The sequence below is a fragment of the Phasianus colchicus genome, chromosome 9, assembly GCF_987193195.1.
Source record: "Phasianus colchicus chromosome 9, bPhaCol1.hap1.1, whole genome shotgun sequence".
NCBI lineage: Eukaryota > Metazoa > Chordata > Aves > Galliformes > Phasianidae > Phasianus > Phasianus colchicus.
The window spans coordinates 24,594,752-24,621,146 of record NC_143444.1 but is presented as its reverse complement, the minus strand read 5'-3'; the positions used below and the strand labels follow the sequence as shown (position 1 = coordinate 24,621,146).

Below are 26,395 nucleotides of genomic sequence, written 5' to 3'. Positions count from 1 at the left end.
ATCCAGAACACCGTGTATACTGTGAACAGCTGAATTATCAATAAGAATCAGTCACTAACACATTCTTCCCAATTTAAAGCTTGTCACTGAAAAAATATACCAGTACTCCATACAAAGGCCAGTGTGTAGTTGTTATTTGATAGAGGAGAATGAGAAATACAAGCTACCTCCTCTCCACCCAACACTGCATGTCTTCTCCCTCCCCATGTACAACACTGATGCGTCTCAAAAACTATTTATGATCTTTCCTTACAGTTCACTGTTCCATGTTGGCACTTATAAATTCATTACCCATCTAGATCAATAGCCATGAAGTTAAACCTGATGCTTACTTCCATTTCATGACAAAATTTTCTGCTTGATGCCTTTTTATTAGGCTGAGCCTCTTTACCAATACTGTTTTTTATAGGCATTAACATATTTTAGCATAGCATTCTACATTTTCTACCGGTGTAACAGATCAGATTTGAACACCTGTATTTCCAGAGGCTTTTTGCTAACCTGGACTTCAACTTTCTTACACAGACATGATATTGGAGTACCTAAATAAATAAATAAAAACATCCAAGCTTGTATTTTCAGCCTAAACTTATACGGGTTCAGGCCAACTAAGAGTATTTATGAAGAGCATAAAACACCCTCCCTCTATTTCCCTGCACATAAGTGTCTTGAAAACCACCGACACACAATGAAAATCTCACTCATCTATTTGTGTTTATTTTGTGGGAAGCTCCATTTCCCCGTGATTGTTCTGGTCACGTTTTCTCCTGACTGTCTCCACTAAATCTCAGTATTTCTAGTTCTTTTCCAATATCTTCAATCATGCTGTTCCATACTTCCCCTTAGGGCAGAGCTAAAGCACAGCTCAAATTTGAGAAGATTTGTGGTTTAATTCAGTGTACATCATTACAAGAGCAATCTCATATCAGAACAACACAATGCAGGCAAATTTACTGAAGGTTTGTTACCTCCCCCCAGATAGATGAAGAGAGAGAAAGAGAGAAGGAAACTTCTTTGCTCCTACTGATTAACCACAATGCAAACTTCATAAATGTGATCCTGACCTCCACCACAACGTGCAGACTTGAGTCATTCCAATAAAAGAGGAAATGACACTTTGCCACAACATTACTAAGTCCACATCCCATAAAATCATTCAGGGAAGGAAGAAATGAAAAGAAAAAAAAAAAAAAAAAGGAAGAAAAAGAAGAAAAGAGAGAGCAAAAAGCAAGAGTAAAGACAAGCAATTATCTGTTATTAACCCAGCCCTGAGTGGTATCACATTGCTCCTAAAAATAATGACAGGGCAACAAAGCTTGTTTGTGTCTCCCATGTCCTTTGTGGGTTCCTCATTATTCTAATGAGTTGCTGGATAATGCACTTCAGTTCCATCCCCATCGGTTATTTCACCGGTCGCCCTGCTTTCATTTCCAACTGGCACCATGAGATGTTTTACAATTAACACTTTGATCCTATTTTTTTTTTTTTCCTCCTTTTCTTTTTCTTCTTTTCTATTTTTTTTCTCCTCTAGACAGACACCCACTTTGGGAGGAGCTGGCAGAGCTCACATCTCATGTGCTACGCTGGCCAGACATCACTGCCCAGGGCTGGTAGGGCAACAAGATGTGCACCTTTGCTGGTGATGGCTGCACCACACCACCAGTACTAAAAAGAAACCAGGAAAAGTTCAAGAATAGAGCTGCATAGCATGTGCCACGTGGGTTTGGGAGCAAAACATAGAAGCAGAAAGGCAGCCATTGCACAAGCAAACACACTATGGCTCTGTTCTTTTTGCGTGTTGCTCTGAGTCATGCTGCACACTGCCTTTCCTTCATTTTTAAATCTTCTCTGTGTGCAGAAAGTCTTATTTAGTATCTCACACTTTGCAGCCACTGTTTAAGATGTTTTAAGATGTTCCAAATGCAAGATGCCCTTGCAAGGTGCTGGGGTATGCAGCAATCATAGAGCATCATCAGCTCTCATAGGAGAAAATGCATCCCCTCTCTGCTAGCAGTAGAAAAAAAAAACCTATCAACACCATCCCAGAGCCCACCCTATACCACTGGAGGTGCCAGCTCAGCCACAGAATCATTTAGGTTGGAAAAGGTCACTAAAATAATTGTAGTCCAGCCATCAACCTATCAACACTGTGGCCATAAAACATATCACCATGACATCTCCTGGACTGAGAGCACCTGTGCCTAAGGGCATCCTTTCTCTGGGTGGAGAACAGGACCACGGTGGGGTACCAGATGTTAAATAAATATCACTATGTACTTAGTAACATCTATTTCTGGCAAGAGTCAGGAAGGGAGCTGCAAAGCAATAGATGTACATAGAGATGCATCTCATCTTCCATCAGCTGAAGCCAAGGGAAGGGCGGATGCCAGTTCAAGATCAAAATATTGGTCCTCAAGGCAATTCAAGCTGTTACACGTGCTTGTTGTCTTTTCTTCAAAACTGTTTTCTCATGACTGAGTTAGCTCCTTTCCCACAAAAGTGCCATTTCACTGCTTTATCTAAGAAAAAAAGGAAAAATACAAAATTGCTACAAAGATTTTGTACACCCTAAACATCCAAGTCATAAGAATTTTGAGGATTTTATTCTTTTTTAAATAAAATACATAACTCATTTTAAGGAGTATTTAAAGAAAACCATCTCCAGTGCCTCCAGAAAGCATTTGAAAAGAATTCTTGCTTTTATTTTTATTTTTTTTCAAGAAAAGAGTTTTCTGACTAACATGAGTATTAGTGCTAGTCATAAAAGCATAAAAGCATTTTGTCAAGACTTTCTCAAAAAATATGGTGATTTACACGGAAATTTTACAAGTAAAGGAAAAAAATTAGGAAGAAAGCATTTCTGTGCTCTTTTTTTGTTTGATTTTGCAGTTAAATTATTTCAAAATAATACTGTAATTTTAAAAAAATGAAATGAAATGCTTTAGAGCATCTAAACAAACCCTTTCAACTGATACTTCACAGTTCTGAAAAATCTAGCCTGATAGGAGATTCCATGTTTCAGCTCTTTAGAGTCAGTTCAGGATTTCAAAATACTGATTTCTCGCCACTTTATTGGGAAAACATTGACTCTTCGAACACTTAAGTTAGAGCAGAACTTTACTACAGCTGTATCCAAATGAAGGTGTTTACAGAGGCAAACTCACGCATACACACTTGTGTTTACAGGGTTGGGGCTTCCAGTAACTTGCTGACATTCTACACAACCTATAGAGCTGTACAATGCTTGCTTTATGTACACCAGACTTTGACCTTATTCAGCAAAATACCCTCCTGACTTTGCTCCAAGGGCTTTTATGTCCTTTGAAAACAATAAAAATATCCTTTTATGACATTACAACTTGAGTTTCAAAGTGTGATGAGTGAATATGCTGCTGTCCTCCCCATTAAGGCACAACGGGTTTGTACGCTGCGGCTCAAATTATTTCTACTCCGGGTTTACATAACCCTGATACAACAAGCAGATCGGGGTGCAAAGTGCAGAGCCAGGACACGCGATCCCAAACCCCGCCTTCCAACACGGCCAATGACTTTGACCTCTGCAGCCATAACCATGGAGCAATTCTTGCCCAACAAGTGCTCCTCTGTTCAGCAAAGCCACCAGCTCCATGTCCCAGCTATAGGGGCGTACAGATGTAACAGTTCCAGCTCCCTCAAAACATGACTTTTTAGTCCTCATGGATGCAATAAAGGCTGTTAAATACAATGGCACAAAAGCAGTGGGTACCAAAGAGTCTTTTGGACAGAGGAGGTGATACTGAGCTCTAAGTTCCCACAGACATCAGAGCAGAAAAGAGTGAGAGAAACGCATGTTGCTCCATTCAGTCCAATCCAAATGTCTTTGCTCCTTTATTTTTAACACAGATTTGCTCAAGGGATTATATGGGTTTTTTTTCTTCTTAAAGATATTTTGATACCAAAAAAAAAAAAAAGGAGCAGATTGCCATTATGAAAAAAACACACATACAGCTAAACAGGCGCTCTAGCTCAAATTTTAAGCATGCTAACCTCCTTGGCATGAGAGTTCAAACAGTGCCGACCCAGTTCCAAGGCCTAAGCTGTGCTAGTAATGGCTTGCTGGCACCCCTCCGAGCCTACCTTCCTCCACTGGCAGAAAGGATGCTTCCGCTGGGATAATTTATACCAGTTTCCCTAAGGAAATCCACTGTAGCAGCAGAAGTGCTGTTTTGCCAGGATAAGCTATAACATTTATGTAGCATTTGCCAACACACATATATATATATTTAGAAAATTTCTGAAAAGCCATGCCTCACTGCAACGCTGTTCACTCACTGACAATGATTTGGCTTGAAACGCTGAGTAGAGATACAAAAGGCATTATTATATGAGACTGGGGACCGGCTCCAAGCAATGTAGAAGTAATTGAAGATAGGAAATGCTGAAAGGCAAACTCAATGCATATACACAATCCAGGAAAATATTGCAAACTGCTTCTTTGAACAACGGAAGAAACCCAGTACTGAGCTTGGTCCTTAGCTGGTATGAACTGTAACTGCTCTACTGCACTACACTGGCGCAAACATAGACCAGAGATTTTCTTGTTTTCAAGTATGCATCTTTGTGGGGTGTTGTTTTTTTAAAATTTGGAGGGAGAGTACCTGCTGCCTCTGGATTCTCTAGCAGTATCTTCAGCTGCTGTGAGGAAAGAAGAGAAGGTTCAAGGCTCCTGGGACCTCAAATACGATCAAATGAAATCAAGGACAGATGTCACTCTGAAGAGGACACCTCTTTGCACATGAGGATGACCTTTAGCTTCAGCATGAGTGAAGTAAAAATAAGACAATGGACAAGGGGGAAAGAGAGAAAGAAGCTGTCAGGGCAGAGGGGATACAATGAGCAGAAATTCAGGGAAAGAAAGGAGATGGCAACAAAAAACAAAGGTAGAAAAAGAAGGCAGATTAAGAAATCGGAATCAGAGGAGGAGGAGGTAGAAAGGGAGGGATGGGCAGCGATAAAGGGAGCAGGGCTAAAATGAGTAAACAGAAAAGGCATAAAGAGAAGGGTTCGGGTTAAAGGAGCAATTGCCCTCTGGCAAACATACTGCAATGTAAATGGAAACACATATGTCAACAAGGAGCGTCCTGAGATGGGCTGGAGAGGAAGCAGCTTATGCGATATGCGCTTCTGCTGGGAACCATCAGAGCCTTCTGCCTCCACTCCCCCCACCACAAGTCACCCGGTTCTTCTGGAAGGGGCTGGAGCCCCCACTAAAAGCAAAGTACACTCTTGAACTCAAAAAGGAACTTCAGAAACAACTGAAAGCACACATGAAGGTCTTCAGTTCTCTTGAAGCTGATTCTAGCTAGAACCTCAGCTTCCTCCAAGGAGCCCTGTTGCAGCAGTCAAGAACCAAGATCTTCAGAAATATATTTTCCTCAAAGCTAAACTCACATGGACTACTTTCCTGATTCCAGCCAGCCTACTGAATGGTCAAAACACCCAGCTGAACCACAGGGCATTTCCCAGAACGTTTCTGGTATTCTTTTGGTCATAATTCTCCTTTAGGAAATAGCTTTGGGAGGATGCCAGCAAGACAACCTGAACTGTTGTCTCCTTACACAGTGCAAGGTCTATCTGCAGAGACTAGCACCATTGCTGCACAAGCCTTGTTATGGTTACTTTAGAGTTCTGAACTGATCAGACATCCCTAGCTGAGGCACCATGCCTTCAGGTAGGCCATTCTGTATAGTGCTTATTCCACCAAAATCTGCTGCTGTTTACTCTGCATGCACAACAGTGATAGACTTCCTCACAGCATTGGATGTGCAATGCCCAGCATTCCCAAGGGGCATGGGGAATTCCAGAGAAAGCATTCTGCCAAAGAAACTCTTGCATATGCTGACACTTCAGCTTCTTCAGCTGACGGGATCTAAGTATGCTGGTTTCTGTGGCAAGTGACACAAAAGAAAGTGAAATGGCTGAGAGCTCACACTCAGATACCTCTTCCTTGCCCTGCTGCACACAGCACAAGCTTAGGGAATAACCTCAACCTAAGATGCAGTCACTTCTGTGTGACAGCAGCCCACATTAACAGAAAATTTTTATCCCAGCATTAGTATAGGCATAAGTAGGGTGCTGCACCACTCGAAAGACCCAGCAGGGCTGCAGAGATGATGTATTGGTGCAGCCAGGCTCTCAGACCACTACAAATTTAATCCGTGCGTCATCAAGGTGCAGACAGCAGATCTATTAACTGGTAGGGAGGTTACTGTGGAGAAGCTTTCGTGACTACTTCCACAGTACTAAATTACAAGGACGCAATTAATGCACTGTACATCATATGTTATAGGTGGCCGTTTCCAACAACATTTTCTTCATCTGTGCTGTTGTGACTTCCCTTTGAAGCATTAAGAAACATTTTTCAGATGCCTTTTCTCACTTTGTTGAGTACAGATCACCACATGCGTGACCAGGATCATTAATTACTTTACACCAAGGTCCTTTTGTCTATTAAAAATACCCTTTAAAATGCACAGAATCCAACTCTTCGTATTAGGTCAAATGTGAAGATGACGCAGAGATGAGAAGGGATTCCTATAGCTGTAAACTCAGTCAATAGATGGAAGTTCAATCACAGACATTGAATCTTTTTGACATTTTAACATTTGTGCTCCGAAACGCATGACAATCCTTCAAACAACCATGTTGTTTTATTTTCACAAGGACACCAATTAGCCTGTGTTGTTTAGATTGGTAATACTCGCCGCATATAAACTTTCTTAGCACATGGCAAGTGAAAACAAATAACTTCCATCAGATACGTGTTTTCTGTGTCAAAGAAGCAAAGGAAAATTAAGTGGCATTTCTGTAATAAACTGCCTCTAGACTTCCTTCCCAGAATAAGGAGAGAAACATTTAGAGGTAGAAGCAGAAATGTACATACTGGCCCCAGAGCAATTCTCCAGTGGGTACTTTCTCCAAACGAGCTGTGTTGTTGTAGCTGTGATGGTCTGAAAATAGAGGAACAAGGTTTCTAAACAGTCTTTTCCTGGATCAGCTGATACAGCTAAAGAAAACAAGCTTTGGGCACATAGAGTTTTATGGATTCTATTCACATGAAGGGCACGTTGCTTGCAAAGCCTTGATGCCAGCTTTCCAATAACTGAGATTTTACAACAGTTTTGCTTATTTCTATGCTACAAACTACCCAAACACTCCTGACAGTGTGATCTCTGACAGTGTGATCTAGCAGTTCAGGAGACCTGGGTCTGATTCCATTTTGTCTAAGCGCTTGTGAGGCTTTGGGTAAGTAGCATAACATCTCTAAACACCTGTTTTTTTCATAAAGCAATCTAGGAGCCCTCTTGCCTCCCCTAGGTAACAGGAAGCAGGAAGACAGCAGGCTAGAAGCAGATAAAGAGGAGATGGTACTCCTCTTGTGTCTGCTGAGAGTTCTAAAATGATACACCTGGCCTTCCAGGCCACTGTAACATCATCTCAGCTACCTGAAGTACTCTATTGCTTGAGATGCAGGTGTCTTACCAGGCTGCTGAGGGAGCCAGAGAGAAGGAACAAAGGAGATGCCCTGGAGAGCAAGTTGCAACCCTCATGGTTTTAAACACGATTTTATCTCACCCCTGAAGTTTCATTCTGCTGCTGTGAAGCTGATCAAATTAACATCACATTGCTGTCTAGGGATGCAAAAACACATCTCTCTCTGATGCCACAACATAAACAAAAAATTATTCCTTTTATAAGTCAGAGAGAATCAGTCTAATTCTTCAAGAAAAGACTACTATTGCTGGATTTTAAGACAGTAGATGTATCACAAACAAAATTCTATGAAAGGGAGGCTAGGGAGCTGGGTGGCTGCTAGCAATCTACACATGTCATTTATAAATAGCCCATTTTCCACACACAAGAGATTGGTCTCCTTTTAGAAAATGTAGATGCATTGTGCTACAGAACTCTCTCCAAGACGGATGCACAGAGCTGTTTGTTCAGTGTCCTTAAGCCAAACAAACAGTTGCATACTGTTACCTTCAACATAAGCCTCTCTTCTTAAGACTCTGGCCAAGAAAAATATTATCCTAGCTAGTTTGTTATGAAAATGTTTGAATAAAACCAGCAACATCAATAACTTATGTAAAAACTTCAACCTTTAATCAGCTGAGCTTTAATAAGGTTTGAGATAACAGCACAAGCATTTTGCCAAGAGTATAAAATAATCATAAAATATTATAATTGATGTGCTGTTCTGGTTTATTACATCTCACAAACTAGACAGTTGACTGCATGGAAGAAAACATTTTGGACCTTGTGTTAACATATTGTAATAATTAATAGCCACTATTTGAATTTGGGGAATTTCTGAGAACCATTTTTTTTTTTTCTCCTTTTCTTCTTCTTTTTCTCAGCTTGTACAAATTTGGCCAAAGACTCAAATCTCTGAAATCAAATGAACCTATTTATTGCACAAAGATTTGGCCCAGCATGCTCTGAAAGAGGTGGAGATGGCAGAGCTTAATTCCTGCTCAAATTAAATCCTCAAAATAAAAAAGGGGGGGAAAGCCTCAAACTGCAAATAAACCTTTGACAATAAGTTACACTGAGTTGTTTCCTTTTTGAAAGGTAGTGAGCTGCAAATAATTGCTAATAAAAGGTTCGCTGTGTTTGGTGAATACAAATCTTTATTTAGTGGCTGCAGAGCAAGCCTTTTTCTTGCTCTCTTGACAGTTTAACTATACACCAACAATATTTGCTTAAAGTCTTTGGCTCCATTAATCTCAAACCCTGCTACACGGATTGCCAAAGCTGATGACAAACCCCAGTTAGCACGGATCATCTACTTGGCCATGACAGTATTTTTCCCATGACATTAAAGGGATGGTTTTCCCCCCAAAGGGGGCTCAAGCCTACTGATTCTCAAGAAAGCTTGAAATGATAAGTCTACAGCTTAAGGTGAGTGATAGAGATAGCTGGGGACTACACAGAAACAAGGAGGAGGAAGAACACCCTTGCACTCTAATTGGCTTTTCTGTTTGCTCACAGTCGCTTCTAATATGGACAGATCTCCATAGGAAAACACAAAATTAGCACCTGTTAGGACAACTTAACCTTCAGAGAGAAAAGCAAACATCCTTAGCTTGTCAGGATTTTGAAGCAAAGGTTACAAAGGAGGTGATTTTTATCTGGATTATTTTAACCCCTTCTTGCAATGCACTGCGACTCATTAAGTTCTCAATGCACAATATTTCAAAAGAACTCATTAAGACCCTTCCTTAATGCGTTCTTCTTAAATACTGTACATGAAAAGCCATGAAGCAACACCATAAAACGTTATGCTTAATAACAATGCCTGCATACCCTATACATGAGATGGGTAAAGAATATGCACATTCAAATTGAGGGTAGTGGGCACAATAAGTAATCACTCACGCCATTCCCCCTTCATCACTGATGAAATCAAGAAGAGACGGTCACCACTTATCCCCATACTGAGTTCTACAACTTCTCAGAAAGCATCCCTTGCTATGGCTGGTTTTAATTACCCTCACTGATGACTGATGGGAGGCAAAGGGGGCTGGTTCATTAATGTTTTGGCAGTCACAGTATGGGAACAGGAGATGTCCTGTCTTCTTTTGGACACCCAGACCCCCATAAGAATTTGTTCTGTTGCCACACTTTCTTCTCAATCCATGCTGGGAATGCAGGCATTAGGAATGCCCTTCCTCCAGGCCAGGAGAAGCGGCACCACCCAAAAGACAACTGTTCTCTCCCCACCACACAGCTGAACTTAATAGCACTGAGATCTGCAAAATGCTTTGTGCCCACTCTGCTGAGCAGCACAGCACCCAGCTGCCACCTCAGACCGGAATAGCATCTTGCAGTGACTTCTCACTTTCTTCTTTGCATCCTCAGAGCCAAAAGATTTAAAACAAACCCATGAATTACAAAACAATCTTGTCCTCCTTCCTGACTCACCAGCAGGTGTTTGGGCTGAGGCCACAGCTGTCCATACAGCATAACCACATCACCTGTCTCAGCAACCTGCTCCCACGCACAGATGCCAAAATGCAGAATTCAGAGGGAAATACAAGAGATCTAGTGGAAGAGCTGAGAAAGAAAACAGGAGTGCTTCTAAGTGAAAGCCGTGGTATTCAGCCACGCTCTGGACAATGCAGGCAGGGTATGTATTATGTATACCTGGCTAACAATAGTGTCACCTCCATCACCCTGCCCGTGGCTTGTTCTTGATAGATAATGACTTGATTAAGCTAAGGACTTCAGTGAAGCTATTCAAATGTGAAAGCAGAAAGCCTGCACACAGCTCTGCAGGATGGCGACCTCAGAGAGTAAATTGAACTAAAGTGATTGTAAATGAGCTAACATCTTTCACTTAGCACTGCCTCCTGTTACTCTCCAACACAGGCACCAACCTCTCTTGCACTGGAATCTTCCACTTCTCTGTCAAAACCACAAGCCTCTCCCAATTTTTCTGCACTTCAACCCCAAAGGGGTTCACACTGTAGCTAACAGCCTCTGAGAGGACCATAATAAAAACCAAGTGAGTCTTTATTCTGATTGCAGATTAAAGGGAACAATCCGCAGCACAAATGTAAAAAAAAAAAAAAAAAAAAAGAAAAGCTTTCCTGAGTTTTCTTTCCTCCCCCCCTTTTCTGAATAATCGGTATCTGCATGCGAAGGTTCAATGTCACCAAACATGAAGCTTGTGTACAAAAGCAGTGATCCTTGACTAAAGCACAGCGTACTTAACAGCTCAAAAGCAATTGTTGTAAAACTTGATGGAATTGTGCCTGGCAATCGTATTTTATTGTCGTTTGTACAGGGAAGCTTCAACATTTTCTGGGCTTTTTTTTTTTTTTTCTTGGGGAAGCAGTGGATATTTGAAGAAGAAACTCAAGCTCAGGAGTTCACGGCCATATTTACTGTTTTCACCAGAGCATACATATCTTACATAAATGCAACCAAGATGTTCAGAAGATAAACACTTTTCATTTATTCGGATAAAAATTAGGCCAAGGTCATAAAGTATAATCACAGAAGCTCATGCTGACCATGGTGCAATATGTATTTGATAAGACAAGAGTTTCAAACTAGAAGAGGAGACACTTAGACTGGATATAAGGAATTTCATTATTATCTTACAGTAAAGGTGATGAGGCACTGAGGTTGCTCAGAGAGGTGGTGGATGCTCCATCCCTGGAGACACTCAAGGTCAGGCTGGTTTGGGCTCTGAGCACCTGATGGAGCTGTAAGCATTGAACAAGATGGCCTTTAAGGGTCCCTTTCAACTAAACCTATGATTCTATGATATAAAGGTCCAGTTTGGCACAGCACTGAATATTTCTCTACTTTTAGCTGCAAGAAAAACCCAGAATTCATTCCTGCCACAGCCTGAATCAGAACAGGGATTGGAAATCATTGACTCATTGAGACCACTAAAATAATCTAGTCCAACCATCAGCTTATGCCTGTGATCACTCTAGACCACATTATTTGGTGCAACATCTACCCTTTTCTTGAACACCTCCAGGGATGTTTCTCTTCACCCAAGGAAGGAACCTTCACTACCTCAATGCCCCCTCACATGGCCCCTCCAATGCAGACACAGAACTTTTTGGCCAGCTGGGTGAGTTACACACCTGACCCCTTCACACACCTTCACCCCTTGCTTTCCAATGGATGGAAAATAGTGGGAAAAGACAAAAGACAATACTTAAAGACTTCACTCAGCAGCACTAGGAAGGGCTGTTTCCTCGTGGTAAATTACTTCAAGAGGAGGAAAACAAAGTTTGCTGTTCCCATCCTCCATCAGTTGTGTGCACTGTTTACATATGTGATGAGCAGGAGCAGAGCAGCAGATTTAACTGCTGGAGTGATTCCAGGTTTGCCCCTTCAGCCCCCAGCCAGTCACCACCAGGTGGGATGCAACCCGTTTTCCTCAGGGCCTTATTGGCTCAGCTTTTGCACCTGATAGCAACCTGGGATACCTACATCACCCTACCCTAAAGCATAAACAAGAGCTTAGCAGCAGGTGACTAAAGCTCTGCAGGCCAGCTGGAAGAGGAGCACCACGAAAGCTGAGTTTGCTGTCCAAGCCCAGGTCTCCAGATGGGGTCGAGAACATCTGGAGAGGCAGCACCTCACAGCACAGGGGCTTTTCCCATAGGGGGGAGATTTACGGAAGTGACACCCCTGGAAAGCATGCCTCACACATCCTCCTGCCTCTGCTCAGTGTGCTGGGAAGCATATGGCACATCCACAAACAACAATTTTAAATAGAAGAGTTGTTTTGTGTTTTTTAATCCTGGAATCCTTATCTGGCCTCCAGCTGTTTACACACATGAGGGTTTAAAACAGTGCTTCTGGCACTGGGAGCAACCATGCAGTGTTTGTTTCTTTGCTTTAGAAGGAAGAGGATATACGTAAAGGTAACCAGCTGAGGTAAATCAATAAAAAGACGAACAGAGAAACCAGAAAGCATTTCTGTCCACCAAGCACTGACCACAAATTGGGACTGCCACATATCTGGGCTGTCTTTTATACACTCTTCTTCTAACCCCTATAAATGGTATTCAGAACCCAGTATCACAACTTCAGGAATTCAGCCTGAAGAGATAAGTGAACTTAATTCCTATTGCATATGTGCTAATCAATATGATCTACATGCATGTGTTCTGTGCACCATAAATCCTGCAGGCATACTTTGCATACGGGTATTTCTGTACAGGAGTTTCTGCATGATGGAAAATCTTAGTGCTCCTTAAGTCACAGCCACACAGCTGGAAGGGATCTCCAGACATCCCATTCCCTCTACTGCAGCATCCCTGTCATACCCCTATCCTTACCCCCAAGCTCTCTTCTGATTTGATTAAAACAAGCAAACAAAAGCAAAACAACAAAAATACCTTCTTCCAGTTTTAGCAATGAGGAAGATAAAATGGAAATGCTGAGAGACCCATCCTAAATGCCCAAGGTGCCCATGGAAGCAACTGCTTCTTGTGCCCAGTACTAAGAGCACTCATAGTACTCACCCAGCACTCACATCTCTCCATCTCTGTGTATCCTGGGCAGAGATACAGCCTCTCTCCAAATGCCAAAAAAGGGGTCCAGCAGCAGTATACAGAATGAGCATATGCATACATACACACACACACTTATATATATGTATACACTCCTATATATATAAAAATCCCAAAGACATTTTGGGGAGGGAGAAAAAGGGAAATCCCTCCTTTAATCTGGACCTAAATGGGAAGACCTGGTTTGCACTGGAAGCAAGATTTCAGAAACGTAAGGAATGAATGGTCTGCTTTGTATCCGCAGCTTTGATATATCAGTTCCTTCAGTGACAGACTTGTTAATCTTTCCAATGTTGCTTTTTCAAAAAAAGACAAACACAGTGGATAAATGCGAAGGGCCAACCACATCCCCTCCCATAGGAAGCCTCGCCACATGGGCAATTCTTCCAAGTAAAGAAAACAGCCCACTTTATTTACAGGGTAAATCATTTTGACTTATCTTGCAGGGGTTTGCTCATAGCAAACTGACAGTTTCCCCCTGTTGCACAGTAAATGGCTGACGGGGAAAATGTTTTCCTTCCCACCGTGTAGAAACAACCAGCCAGAAGGGAGGAGGGGTCGGGGACTTCATTTTTCCTAATACTCCATTAATGTTCTCCTGGCTGACAATCACTGCAAAGGCCTGAACTCACCACTCCAGGCAGCTCGAGCAAGAAACCTGAATCTCTACAGGGATTTTTAGCTAAGTACATTGACTCAAGTTAGAACTTTTGGTCTTAAAGGGTAAGGTAACCATTAAAACTGCTTCCAAGTAAGTGGCATTACTGTAGGAAAAAATAGTACCTAAAGTCTTTTTTTTCCCCTCTCTGTTTAAATCCTTGTTCTATGTTTTTTTTTTTTGCTCCCCCATAGAGATCCACTAGGCACAACTGAATTAGTCCACTTCTTTTTACATGTACAGTCTAAATAGAAAAATATATCTAGATGTAATGCAGATTTCTATTTCCTTGCAGGTTAAGTTTGCACCTCAAGGAACAAATTAGTGCCAAGCTTTCTTCTATGGAAGTCCATGAGGTCTCAGATATGACCTTCAAGTAGCCAGCCCACATCCCCAGCTCCAATCCAACTCATAGCAGAAGCTCTCCTAGCTCTTCAAACAGATCTCTGCGAGCACATTGTCCCTGTACATCAAAGCAAAACAAATTATTAAAGGACCAAAAAACTGCAAGAACGTCTGGACATCTTACCATTCCACATCTTTGCATAGCACTGAGCATAATCAGCTCAGTCAATCAAAAAAAATAGAATCAGCAAGGTTGGAAAAGACCTCCAAGATCACTTAGTCCAACCATCCATCTACCACCAATCTGAATACTACTGGTGAGCAACAGTAGCAATGAGGAGAGAGCATTAAGGTTGTTCCTAGTGCATTTGTAGTGCATTTGCTGAAGGTGTGCCTGTCAGAAGGATAGGATGAGATGGGTAGGTCAGAGCAGTGCTTAGCTAGGGTTGCTTTGAGACTGAAAAAGGAAAGCATTTCTCCTGACACAATTGCAGCAGCGTAAGCCACTCTGCGGTCTTTGTTAGCGATCATGTTCAGCTAAATTGGGATGAACTGGAAGTGTAAAATTCAATGTTGCTGATTTCAACAGTATAAGTATGTACGTGCTTAAGTATTTTGCACAATAACAAGCTAAAAAAAAAATCTAAGGTGACATCCATGCCACAAACATCATGTAGAAAGCCACCAACAAATTTAGATGCCCTACACAAGCACAAAGACAGGAGTTGTGTTTTGCAACCTTAACACACCAGGTTAAGAAGTGTGCATGTTTCACATCTCCAATAATGTCTTATTTAGAAGACATCAATCACAGCTAGACCTCAGGCAAAATCAACATAATTGCAGTGATTTATACCTTTTGACACTCTGGTCTGCTGACACTGGAAAGACAATGTGCATCTGAGTTTGCTGCAAATATCCAATAACACATTTTTCTGCTTTTTTTTCAGTTAGAAATATGAAAACATATGTTCTGATTTATAAACTGCAGGTCAAACATGCAGGTGTTAATGGCTTTTTCCCTGAGATTTTCAGCTCCAGACAGGCCTGTGTATGAACAACCAATTAAAAAAATAGAAAAGAGCAGAGCATAATGGTGTTCCCATCATCTCATAGTAACAAAATAGCATAGCAAAATTAGAAACACAGACCTTTCCACCAGGACTCAACATCCAGGTAAGAAAACAACTTTGGATCCTGCTTGAATCCAACAAATGCTTTTGCTTTGACTTTAAATTGTGTGATTTACAGTAATAATAAATATTTTAAAGACCATTCCTATTTAAATGACTAAGAGTTGAAAGTTTTCACTAGTATAGTTACTTGAATGATTAAAAGTAACTGCAACTCTGCTCGTACTAATGAAGGCTACACAAAGGCTCAGCCTGCTTAATAGGTACATTTTTTCCTTTATGATTTTTCGTCGTTGTTCTAATATCCCCTTTGGGTCACATCTGCACAGGTAAATTTACGATGTTGAGGATTATCCTGCTCTATCTGCACTGGGCTAAGAGCCCAGCAGGTAAATACAGACACATGGCAGGACCTGGGGCAGTTTGGTTCTTCCATCCAAGATGCCACAGCAAAACCAGACGTGGGGAAATTCACATTTTTAAGTATAGATCCACATTAAGTTGGATGACAATACAATATATTTGCCTGCAAATTCAATATTTAAAATCAGTGTTCAGCATGCTCTACTGTTTCCAAAATGGTGACAAACTGCAGCTGCTTTGGGTCAACGTCACCTAGCCTGTGCCCCTCAGCACATACCAGAAGATGCAACGCTTGCAGAGATGTGACAGAATTGTAGTTCAGATGTGCTTGCTGGGGAAGGGGGTTCTGGAGATTGCTCAGCCCCATCTCCAAACCATTGCAGGTTTATTGCCAACACCTCAGTAGGTCACCCCAAGGTCTTCAGGAATGGTGATCCCACAGACTCCTCAAGTACCTGCTTCAGCACTTCACCATCCCAAGTAAAGAAACTTGTATTAATATCTGAGAGCCGTAAGGCAAGACCTATACACCCAGATGGGGAAATAATACTAAAAATGAACATCTGATGATCAGCCTGATTTTTCATTTCAGCAGGTGGTTCACATCACAAACTCAAACAACAGTTTGGTAGCTATTGACTTTTTTTTCCTAAGGCTGGGCAGTCTATTGGCTTACACAGGCTGAGAAATGGCCCAAAATGGCCTGAAAAAATTCCATACACAATTTCATCCTGTTTTAAAAAGTATTTTCCCCATCAGGTAACATAACTTATAATTAAGGCAAAGATTTGTTAAGGCAGCAAGTCGGTATTGCCTCGAGACCACAGAATTGTTGAAAATGGTTATTTTAACAGGGATTCAAAGTGGTGTTGCATCATTTGGAATTTATAAATCAGCTGCTCATTTTCAAAAAATGAACTGGCCACATAATTCCCACCAAGTATAGCTTCTAGCAACAGTGCTACGAAGAAAACACCAACGTTTGCAAACCCAATAAAAACATGGTATATGTGGTAGAAACTACAACCAAAGAAAGCTCGAGAACATCCTCTAAAAACATTCCAAGCATCTCTCTTTTTCATGCCATGAGAGATGATTTTTTCTATTTCTTGTGAGGCTCTGCTGTTTTGCTTGCAATTCCTACGAGAATTGTGACCTCACGAAGAAAAACAACAAGGACAGAATTAGCCTGTATTTATATATTAATAGCATTACCTCCAGCAGTAGTAGATACAATTCTGAGTCAAAAATCCTATAATTTGAGTGAGTGTTTGGATAGCAGTGCTCCTGCAAAGTTGTGGTAGCAAGAATCATCGTAGAAGGATGGATTGTGGTTCCCGATTGCTGCACTTATTAAGGATTGGATCTAAAAATTAAGCGCCTACTCCAAAACCCATGAAATCCAAGATGATCCTTTTGCATTCCCTGGATTTTTAATTTTTTTTTTAATCAAACCTTAAACACACACTAGAGTCACAGCACGGCAGGGGGCACCGAAACGGAATGCAAGACAGCAAACCTCTTCCAACATAAGCTTTCACAGTGGCGTTAGCTAATGGGGTGGTGCTGGCCCAGGAGAACTACATGTCAACAAGTCCCCCTCCATTGCCATGCCCTGCCAAGGTCAGTCCAGCAGGTGACCAATCCTTTGTCCCCACCCTACCTGGGGTGATGTCCGCTCCCACTGCCTCTCCAAAACACCCCTCCTGGGCTGCCAGAGCAAGCCTCCACCCCAAGGGCCTGCGAGGCAGTGAAAACCGATACGAACCGAACGGCAAAACCAATATTTGGTCAGGCCGACGGGGGACTATCGATTCTTTTCTCATGATATCCGTGTCTCCTGCACTTCCTGCTACTCTGGGGCACTGGAAACCCAAGTCCCTGCTAGACCAAGGGTGGCCAGGCTTTGACTCTGCAACATCTGTACCTCACAAGAAGTTCACGTGTGGTCTCCCAGGCCGACGCTCATCTATGTGAGTGGCAGCAGGGCTGTGCTGGCACAGGGGCTGGGGGGAAGGGGACCAGCAGGAGCCGTGAGGGCAACGTCACCAGGTCAGTGCAGGAGAGCACCACACAGAGCTGCTGCCACCTCCTGCCTCTGCCCAATTCCTCACAGCCTTGGGGCTACGTCAAGGTTTTATCATCCAATTTTTTCGCTCAGTCCCTTACATCTCTTTTTTCCAATCTTGGTTGTTATCTGTCACAAAAGTCTCATCGTTCTTGGAGGCCCACACAATATGACTCTTATATGCAGATCCAAGATCAGTTCCTAACCGTTGCACTCAGCACACATCCTATACCCGTGTCCAAGTGAGGGTCGGATACCCACCTCATCCTCACTCCAGATTTCCAGTTTCTCCCCATTGAGAGTCTTATCACAGGGAGCCAGGCGTGGTACATTGTAATGTCCAGCAATGGGGATAGCTAATCCAAGGGGAAATAAAACTACACTGTGATCAACCATAATCACTTTAGCATCTCAAACTCTGGCAGTTCTTTTCCAGAAAGGTATCTGTTTTAAGGCTCTTCCTCCAGGAAAGCTACATTCTTCCTAACAGTTACCTGAGATGAAGAGAAGGTTGCCAAACCACACACAGCACTGCTTGGTGCCTCGGTTTGCCCAGTTGCAAAATCTTTCAGTGACTGTAGAGAGAGCCCAAGGATATAAGAGCACCAGGAAGGTTTTCTCCACTTTCATCAAAACATTTTGCTGTCAGGTTTAAAAACTGTAGTGTTTGCAGCAGAAATGTTACTTCTAGCCAAAGCTTACAGGAACTCGCCTTGAACTCCAGCATGCAGAGAAACCTGTGAAACTTTCAACTTCTACCCAAGCAAGAGGCAGTGAAATGACACGTACTCGCCTGGCACCTGTAGACCCAACTCCCTCTGAACAGTTGAGTCGATACAATCAACAAAACACCACAAGCTGTCTTCTCAAGGGATGTGCAAAGTGGAATCTCCCATACTGTCATGTTCACCCAGGATTAGAACATGCAAGAAAACAAGAGCTCCTCAGCTATCTTCACATTGTTCCTGCTGATTCCTTGTCTGGCTCAGGCTGGGGATACAGAAAGCATCGAGTGCCATTCACCCACACCACCCAGGTACAAGGAAAATAGTCCCACTAGAGCTGGCTTTTGTCTCCGTTTGCCTCCAAACACATCCCCAAGCTTTGCAGTTTCTTGGCCCCACTCAAACTGCCTCTGCCTTCAGCAGTTCCTCAGTCAAAAGAGTGCAAAGGAGGTAGAAAAAAGCTTAAACCCAGCCTTTGCCAAAGCACAATGAGAGAAAGATGTAAGAAAGCAAAGGTCGTTGTGCTGGGCAAAATGCACTGATGCAGAAAGAGCCTTGCCTAGGAAAACCACAACTGCAATGGCACATTGCAGAGGGCACCAGGTGGCACTCAGATGCTGTGGTGCCAAAGACAAAGCGACCCAGCTCACAGCTCTGCCTCCCCTGAAAGTAAATGAAGTCACCATGCACCTGAATAAGAGCTGCTCTCCTCAGTTCTCACAGGAGCATACCAGCACCAGGACCACATTTTGCAGGTTGCATCTGGCAAAAAGTGCCTCACAAGGGTTTGGGAAAGTCTATAGAGAAAGCACTCAGCCCTCAAAAAGACAAATATACAATGGAGTTGGCTAGGTGGTGGTTGCCCTTGTTAAACTCTGTGGAAAAACAAAACTTGTACAAACTGAATTCCCTTGCTAACCTCTTCCCCTTGTTGAAATATTAAACAAAAATAACTTTGCTTTTTATCTCTGAGCCAGCGGGACAAATTCATCATTAATGGAACTTCTGCGAAGTCAACAGGGATCTATCTGAGATGAAGAAATGAATTTGACCTGTTGCGTCCTGTGTCCTTATGTTCTAGATAATAACCAAGTTGTACAGACTTTTAATCAAAGGAATCTTAAAACCTGGCCAAAATGGCTTGGTTCTCTCCCCTCCCCCCCCCCAGTGTTGCTATCTGTACTTTCATATTGCTTTCTCTTTAAGCAACTTTTGAAAACTAGTGTTTTCAGCTTATTTAATCGCTTTTGGTTTTTTGAATCAGAAGACTGTCAAAATTAATTTCTTCATAACATTTTCTTTAAAACGCTCTCAAAGCTTTCATCAAATGCTCACAAAAGCAGCATTGTGGGTGTTCTTAAGTACACACATTGGTTAGCACAGCTCCAGCCAAACGATGCCTTGTCTCACCCAGGGCTCTCCCTGGAAAACACAGGGACTGAAGCATAGCAGGGCAAAGGGCCCAGCTGAGCACACCCTCACAGTGAGGCAGAACACAAGGAATTCAGAATCTCTCCTGGAGGAGCATGAAGATGATGAAAGAGCAGCCAGCAAGGCCACTGTTGGGTGGAAGATGTGTTCTGTGCTTGGCATGCCAGCTGGTGAGGGCCTGGCCTGCTCAAACACGTCACTGGGGTGAAGTAGGGTGTCAGGGTAAAGCAGAGGATAATAAAATCACTTTAGATTTATTCCTCTAAATTGGAAACTTCATGCTTACACCTGACTAAATCATCAGCCTGAAACTTTAGCTCGACTCCCACAGAAAAAGTATGAAACCTTATCCCATCTTTGTTTAACAAAGGCCAATCAAGCTTGTCTAATGAATTCTGCAGATGGAGGCAACGGGACACGTTTGGCCAATTTAATTCTGTGGGGTTTCATCAAACCCACCTCACCCTGCCCATCTTTTGGTGGCAGAAGAGCCCAGTGGGGATGTTTCAGCCCTCACAGCTCTCCATAAGGCAGGCACAGGCTGCAAATTTCACAAACCCCATCACCATTGAGGCAATGGAGTGGGCAGCAGCAATGCTCAGTGGGCAGATGGGGCAGGGATCTGCCAGACTCTCTGCTTGCAAAGTGCAAAAGGATGATTTTTTTTTTTAAGGGAAAAAAAAAAAAAAAAGCCCAGCATAAGGAGCTGGTTAAAAAACAATAAATCAGTGGTGAAATGTGGATAACAACCTTCTCTGTAAAATCAACATGGATTGTGTTCCTGCAGAGAGCTGTCTGACAGGCTGGTTGAAGCCTGACTGCTTGCAGCCAGATTTTTTTCCCCCCCTTAAAAACAGGCTGGAGGAGTATCTTGGATCAGAGGGAGGCAAGGAGGTCTCTTCCTTTCATACACAGTTCTGCTGTGTTAGAAAATCAATAAGCAAGGTCCCGACCTCAGCATAACTTCAGGCATCATTCACAACTCCTCCAGAGTATGTTCTGCCCCTGCTTCCCTTCCAAAGGCACTCACCAGAAAGAATAGAGGCAGGAAGGTGAAGCCCAACACCTTGCCCAAGCCCAAAGCATGCCAGTCAGGTAGGAATCCAACCCTAGAATGAGGGCAGCTGCAGGGAGTTGGGGTCAGCTGAGGTACAGCCCAGCCCCACAGGAAGCATGGGGGAGAGAAACCATATGGAGCACAGAGGTGCTATAGATTAATATGCAAATTCCCACTTTATTTTTTTCACACCAGAGGGGAGGTTATCAAAAATAAAGCATGTGTTCTTTCTCTCCTTTCTTGCTTTAGCACATTGTTTTCTGTTAAATCTCCTGTTTTTAAATTTAAAAAAAAAAAAGTCACTTTGCCACACGTTTTGCCTCCAGTAGACTCCTCAGGCTGGCTAAATTGGGTGATTAAAATATAGGAAGGCCTCCAGATTCCCCTCAGGACTGTTTTTAATATCTGTAAAACTGCCACTTTGTCTTGCCAAGGTAAACACCATCGCATGCAGTTCAAAGGTGAGCAAGCCTAAATGTTTCCCTTTGCCTGAAAGGAATCTGCCTGGGGACCTGCAGGCCGTGCCGGAGGGGGACGCGCCGAGCCCAGCCGCTGCGCGGTGGCCGGAGAGGCATCTGTGTACACAACGCTAACTTCTCCCACACAAATACTAAAAATTTCTCATTAAAAATTATTGCTGTGTCAACATGCAAGGCCACCAGCCCCCAATCTGGAAAAAGCGTTCTGTTTTTTTTTTTTTCTTCCCCTTTGCTGGGAAAGCAGCGGAGGGAAAAGGGATGGGACGTGAGACCGGAGTCATCTGCTGCTGACTTTGGATCCCTGCGCTCTCTCTTGTCACTCAAGTTGAGATTTCCAACTGTTCCACTTCATCTATTTTCGTTCCTTGCTACCCAGATTTTCCCCCCCTCGCCTCCTTTGCTCCCTATCACGGAGCTTTATATGTACCTCACATGGCCCCGCCACTTGGCATTACTTTAAATGGAAATGCAATTTCAAGCCATCTTGTTGTCGTAGTGGCTGCAGCGCCTTTGGAGCAAAAAGATTTGCTGTTATCCAGACAAATCTACACAGATGCAGCTGTAAATCTGAATGTGCTCTACCCATCCATGATCGCTTCCACGGGCGGCCAGGAATTCATAGCAAAACAGCATGGGGACCAAGCATTTGATCAGAGCCAGCAAGACAAAATTCACATCCAAACTCCACCAAAGGTGACTCCGCCCCCCACAACACTGGGCATTTTGCTGTGACGCACCAAAAGAAAGTTTCAAAACACACTTTTTCATCAGACAGTGCAAAGGATGGAAAGATATCCCGGGGAATGAAAATACAGGATGGGGTGGAGAGGGCAGGGTGCCAGTAGTGTGCTGTGCAAGCAGCTGCCCTGCCTGGAGCATCCAGCCCAGGGGAGGGCTCAACAGCAGTTCCCAATGCCCCACTCTCCAGTAACAATGCTGCGATGCATGCAGGTTTGCGCCGAGCCGACATGAAATACAGCAACATGCAATTAACCTGATGTAATGCTATATATCAATAAGTTAAAAAAACCAACAGCTTGCTTTGAGGTCAGGCACCCACACACGCAACTCAAACAGTGGAGACCTAATCCAAATTTATTGGAGTTTGTAACAGCTGGACTTATGCCTCTAATACCTTTTAAGTGCCTCTTTTAACAGTGAACTGAGTGTGTCTTTCATTAAGGTGGAGTTGAAAGTATGTTAAGTTCATAAGCATGAAAATAGCCATTTAGTTCTCTTGGAGATTAATTCTGCCTTCAGTTTACTCTCATCGAACCCCATTAATGTCTGGGATTCAGTCTTCTGTGTCCCATTTGCATAAGCTCTGTTTATTATAAGGCCTCTTGATAATATAGAAGCATTAAAATATTTCTCTCCCCAAATCTATAGGCATTAATCTTGGAATCCTCCTAATGTCCTCAATTTGCCATCAAATCCCACAACAGAAACAAATGTGCTTTCTAATCAGCAATCTTTTCTCACTTGTAGGCCCCGATCCAACAAGCTTTTAAGCAAACAATTTACTTTAAGCAATGAGTAGTCATCCTGGAACCAATGGAACAGCTCGTGTGTTATGATGGATTGGGGCCATAGAAAATTGCCTTGATGAAAATGTCAATGCTCCCAAGAGCTGGTGAAAATATATTTTTATTATAAACACACGGAGGAACTGTTTTGATCTGAACATTATGGGGAACAAGCTTTGAACCAATGCTTTTTCACGGTCAGACCTAAACAGAAATTGAACACCGCCAGGCTTGGATGACAGTTTAAAAAGGCAGCCCAGAGCCAGATTGATGTTTGTATATAATGAAATTTAGTATTGATGTGATATGGACACTGTCCAGCCTCTAAAACTTGTTAGGGCAATGCACAGAATACGTGGAAAAGATAAAAATCAAAGGACCATGGGGAAAGTAAGTCTCAGTACTAAGAGGAAACATTGTTTTGAAGAGCTATTTTGCTGCAAACATTCTGAAGATAAGTTGCAGCCAGATGTAAAATACAGAAGTGACTGTGATGTGTAAGCACCATGCACAACCATCTATCACATGCAAGCTTAAGTCAGCAAATCAAAGCCAAGCCATTAACCAGATGTGAGTTAATAACTGGAGATGGGCTCACAATAGAGCCTTTACACAGACATCACTTTACCCCTGTACCAGTAGATGCCCAGGACAACAGGAACAGAGGTGAGGGCATCCCCACCTGCCCTGCCTGCAGGTGACTTTGGACAGCACTGATCCAAAGCAGTTGCACTCACTAAGACCTGATGGACAACACAGATGTGCTTCACTTTTCAAGTTGACATTTCACACGTGGAGTTCAATGCCCATATCCAGGAAGGTGCTGAGCCAAAGTGAGGAACCTCATGGGAAATGAAAATATGCAAATGCTAGAAATACAAGGCAGATAGCACTTCTGAGTCAGGTCTTGTGTACCTTCCCAGAGATGCAGATCCCTGCCATAAACCAGCCAAAAGTGGCTTAAGGTAGCATGGACTTGTTGCTTTTTTGGAGGACAGGGAACAGGGCAAGACAGGCTATGGCTTAATCCAGCTCAAAATGCAGTAGCTGTGCACACACCAGCAGCAGTCCCTGCACCCACAGCACCCCACATCAGCCAGTTCCTCCATACCAGGGACCTGTCTGGTTTTTTCACTCTCTGCAGGGAAAACACTCATTTGGTCTCATCTGCGACTCTGCTCTGAACTGCTGCTGGGCCAGGGGAAAAAAGGCAGAGAGCCAGAGAGGAGCGAGCAGTGCATCAGCCACAGAGCCACGTCCCAGCTGCAAATCAATTGTGCCCACGGGTTGTCGGGCTGCAGAGGCCAAGGAGGGAGTTTGTTTTGCTTTGCTTTTCTTAGTAAACCACAAGCCTATTTCCTAGCATGTTATCCTGGGAATGACAGGCAGGGCCAGGGCTGCCGGGTGCCTGGGAAGAGGCTGCCAAGTCCTGAGGATCACCATTGCTAATTGGCTCCTCTGAAACGAGCGTGACAGAGCCACATTTTCTCACCCGCGGGTTTCAGGGTTATATTTAACCAGCCGAGGCAGAATTAAATGTCAGCAGGGGTGGAAGGGGAAAAAAAGCAAAACAAAACAAACAACAACAAACAACAACAAACAAAGTGAGAACTTGTCATTAAGCCGGGGGGGTTCAGCGCTAAGCACGCTGTGGCCGATGCCCATGCTCAGGACTGGCAGGCATGGGCAACCCTGACAATGTGAAGGGACCAAGGGATTCAGCCCTTTAAAAACAAATACTTCAGCTGCAGATAATTTATTTTGAGTTTTAAGAGACACAGCACACTGGATAGGGAGGATACAGGTGCTGGGGACAATTACCCCTTACTGCTTTCTATGCTGGATGAGACAGGGACAGAAGCCTCCTTGGGCTGCTTCAAGACCCCACTCTGAGGATGCTTGAAAGCTTGTATGAGCTAAAACCATTTGGATACAGCACAGGAGACATTTGCTCTCTGCCAAGCCAGATTGCCAGACACTTGCAGTGGAGGCAAGGCAGCAAGGTACACAGACTGCTCTGGTTGCTCCTCACTTGCTTTGCTAAGGGGTAAAAGAACTATCATTATGTTGTCCTATCTTTGCATTATATGGTTTCATTACTCTCCTTCTCTCCACCAGAAAAAGAATATTTAGTCCAGGTAGCCTTTTCCTCCTTTTGTTGCCAAACAAGAAAAATGTCAAATCTTGGAAAAGCAAAACTCCAGGAAACCAAAAGCATCATTTCCAAATGCAAGGTTTTGCTTTCCAATTTGAAGCAAAGTATTCCAAACCTAGCTGCTTCCCTGAGTTTAAAACCTTGCTTTTTCAAGTCAAGATGGACATCATAAATGGAATCATTTGTTTTGAGACAGTTTAACCCTCTTCAAAGACATTATTTGGCACTACTGAGTCAGAACTCCTTATTCAGGGTGAGCCGGTTATTTTGGCTTTGTCATCTTAACTGCAGACCAAAAATCCTGAAAACCCAACAAGACGTTGACACATCCAAATTTCCTTCAGGTTGGCAGGTCTGTCTTCAAACCATCCCTTCTTAGATGAAGTTGGAAATATTAAGCTTGAGCTCATATGTCTACAGATTTATTTTCCTTAGCTCCCATCTTTAAAAATCTGGAGCCCATAAATAGGCTGGGTTTTTTCCTCCAGACTGCAACACAGCCTTTCAAACCAAACATTTGTAATTGTCACAGCTGTAATAAGTACAACGTTGCTTCAAAGGGATTACATTGGACTGTGGTTTTCAGTATTGCCTCGTTTTCTGTTGTGAAATCTCCTCACCATAAATTAACTTTGTTCTATTATCTTTCTGATACAATCTGCTTTCTGACAGATCGTTTGTATCTCAGCTCATTCCTGTTCCTTATTGACAGCTCAGAACACTGCTGAAGAGATAGGAGTTATTAATGTTGACAATGCTTGTAACAGAATCTCTTTTATCCAGCAATGTATCCTTTGCAGTGTTTTGATTCCCCCTTCCCTGGCTACTTCAAGAGGCAAAACAGCAAAAAAAACCAAACAAGCCATACAGCTAGACTTTCCTGGAACCCTTTTCAGCTCTTTCTGGAACATCTTTCTACATCCACTGAGGATGTTATGGTATAAGGTGTTATTCATATTGGACAAAACTACTAAAACAATAACATAGTGAAGGTTAAGTACAGTGCAATCCTGTTGGAAATCCAAGCATCGAATCAAACAGTTCATATTTTTGCAAAGTGACGTAAGCCTCGAATGCCAACCAAGAGAAGCAAGGAAGAAAATGAGCAGGATGCCTTATGCTCTAGCCAGTCTTCAGATGACACTTCCCCACTCACCACACAATAGGAGAGAAAAACAGGTACAAAGAGATTCAGTCCACCAAGTCAGACAGTTGCCCACTGACAATTACCTATCAGATTCCTGAACAAGTCTTCTCCATCCCTCTGCACCACAATCCTCAAACCACCCTTCCATTCTAGGTGAAGAATTCTGACCTTACATGTCTATTAAGCATTTTCCTGAAAACATTAAAATTGCACAAGGAACACA

At 42.9% G+C, this 26,395-nt stretch overlaps 1 long non-coding RNA gene across 2 annotated transcripts in view; it reads right to left on the bottom strand.

Annotated features, from left to right (window-relative positions):
• Positions 1–579: 579 nt before the first annotated feature.
• Positions 580–26,395, bottom strand: part of LOC116234468 (uncharacterized) — a 42,728-nt gene continuing 16,912 nt past the window's right edge. Inside the window, exons 4-5 of one of the 2 annotated variants that reach the window (XR_016468968.1) lie at positions 6,923–6,989; positions 6,659–6,807 (exon numbers count right to left, since the gene is read on the bottom strand). This is a non-coding gene — a long non-coding RNA (uncharacterized LOC116234468). Of the gene's footprint in view, positions 2,520–6,658; positions 6,808–6,922; positions 6,990–26,395 lie in introns of those variants that run through there. The other variant, XR_004168132.2, reaches the window with a different exon arrangement.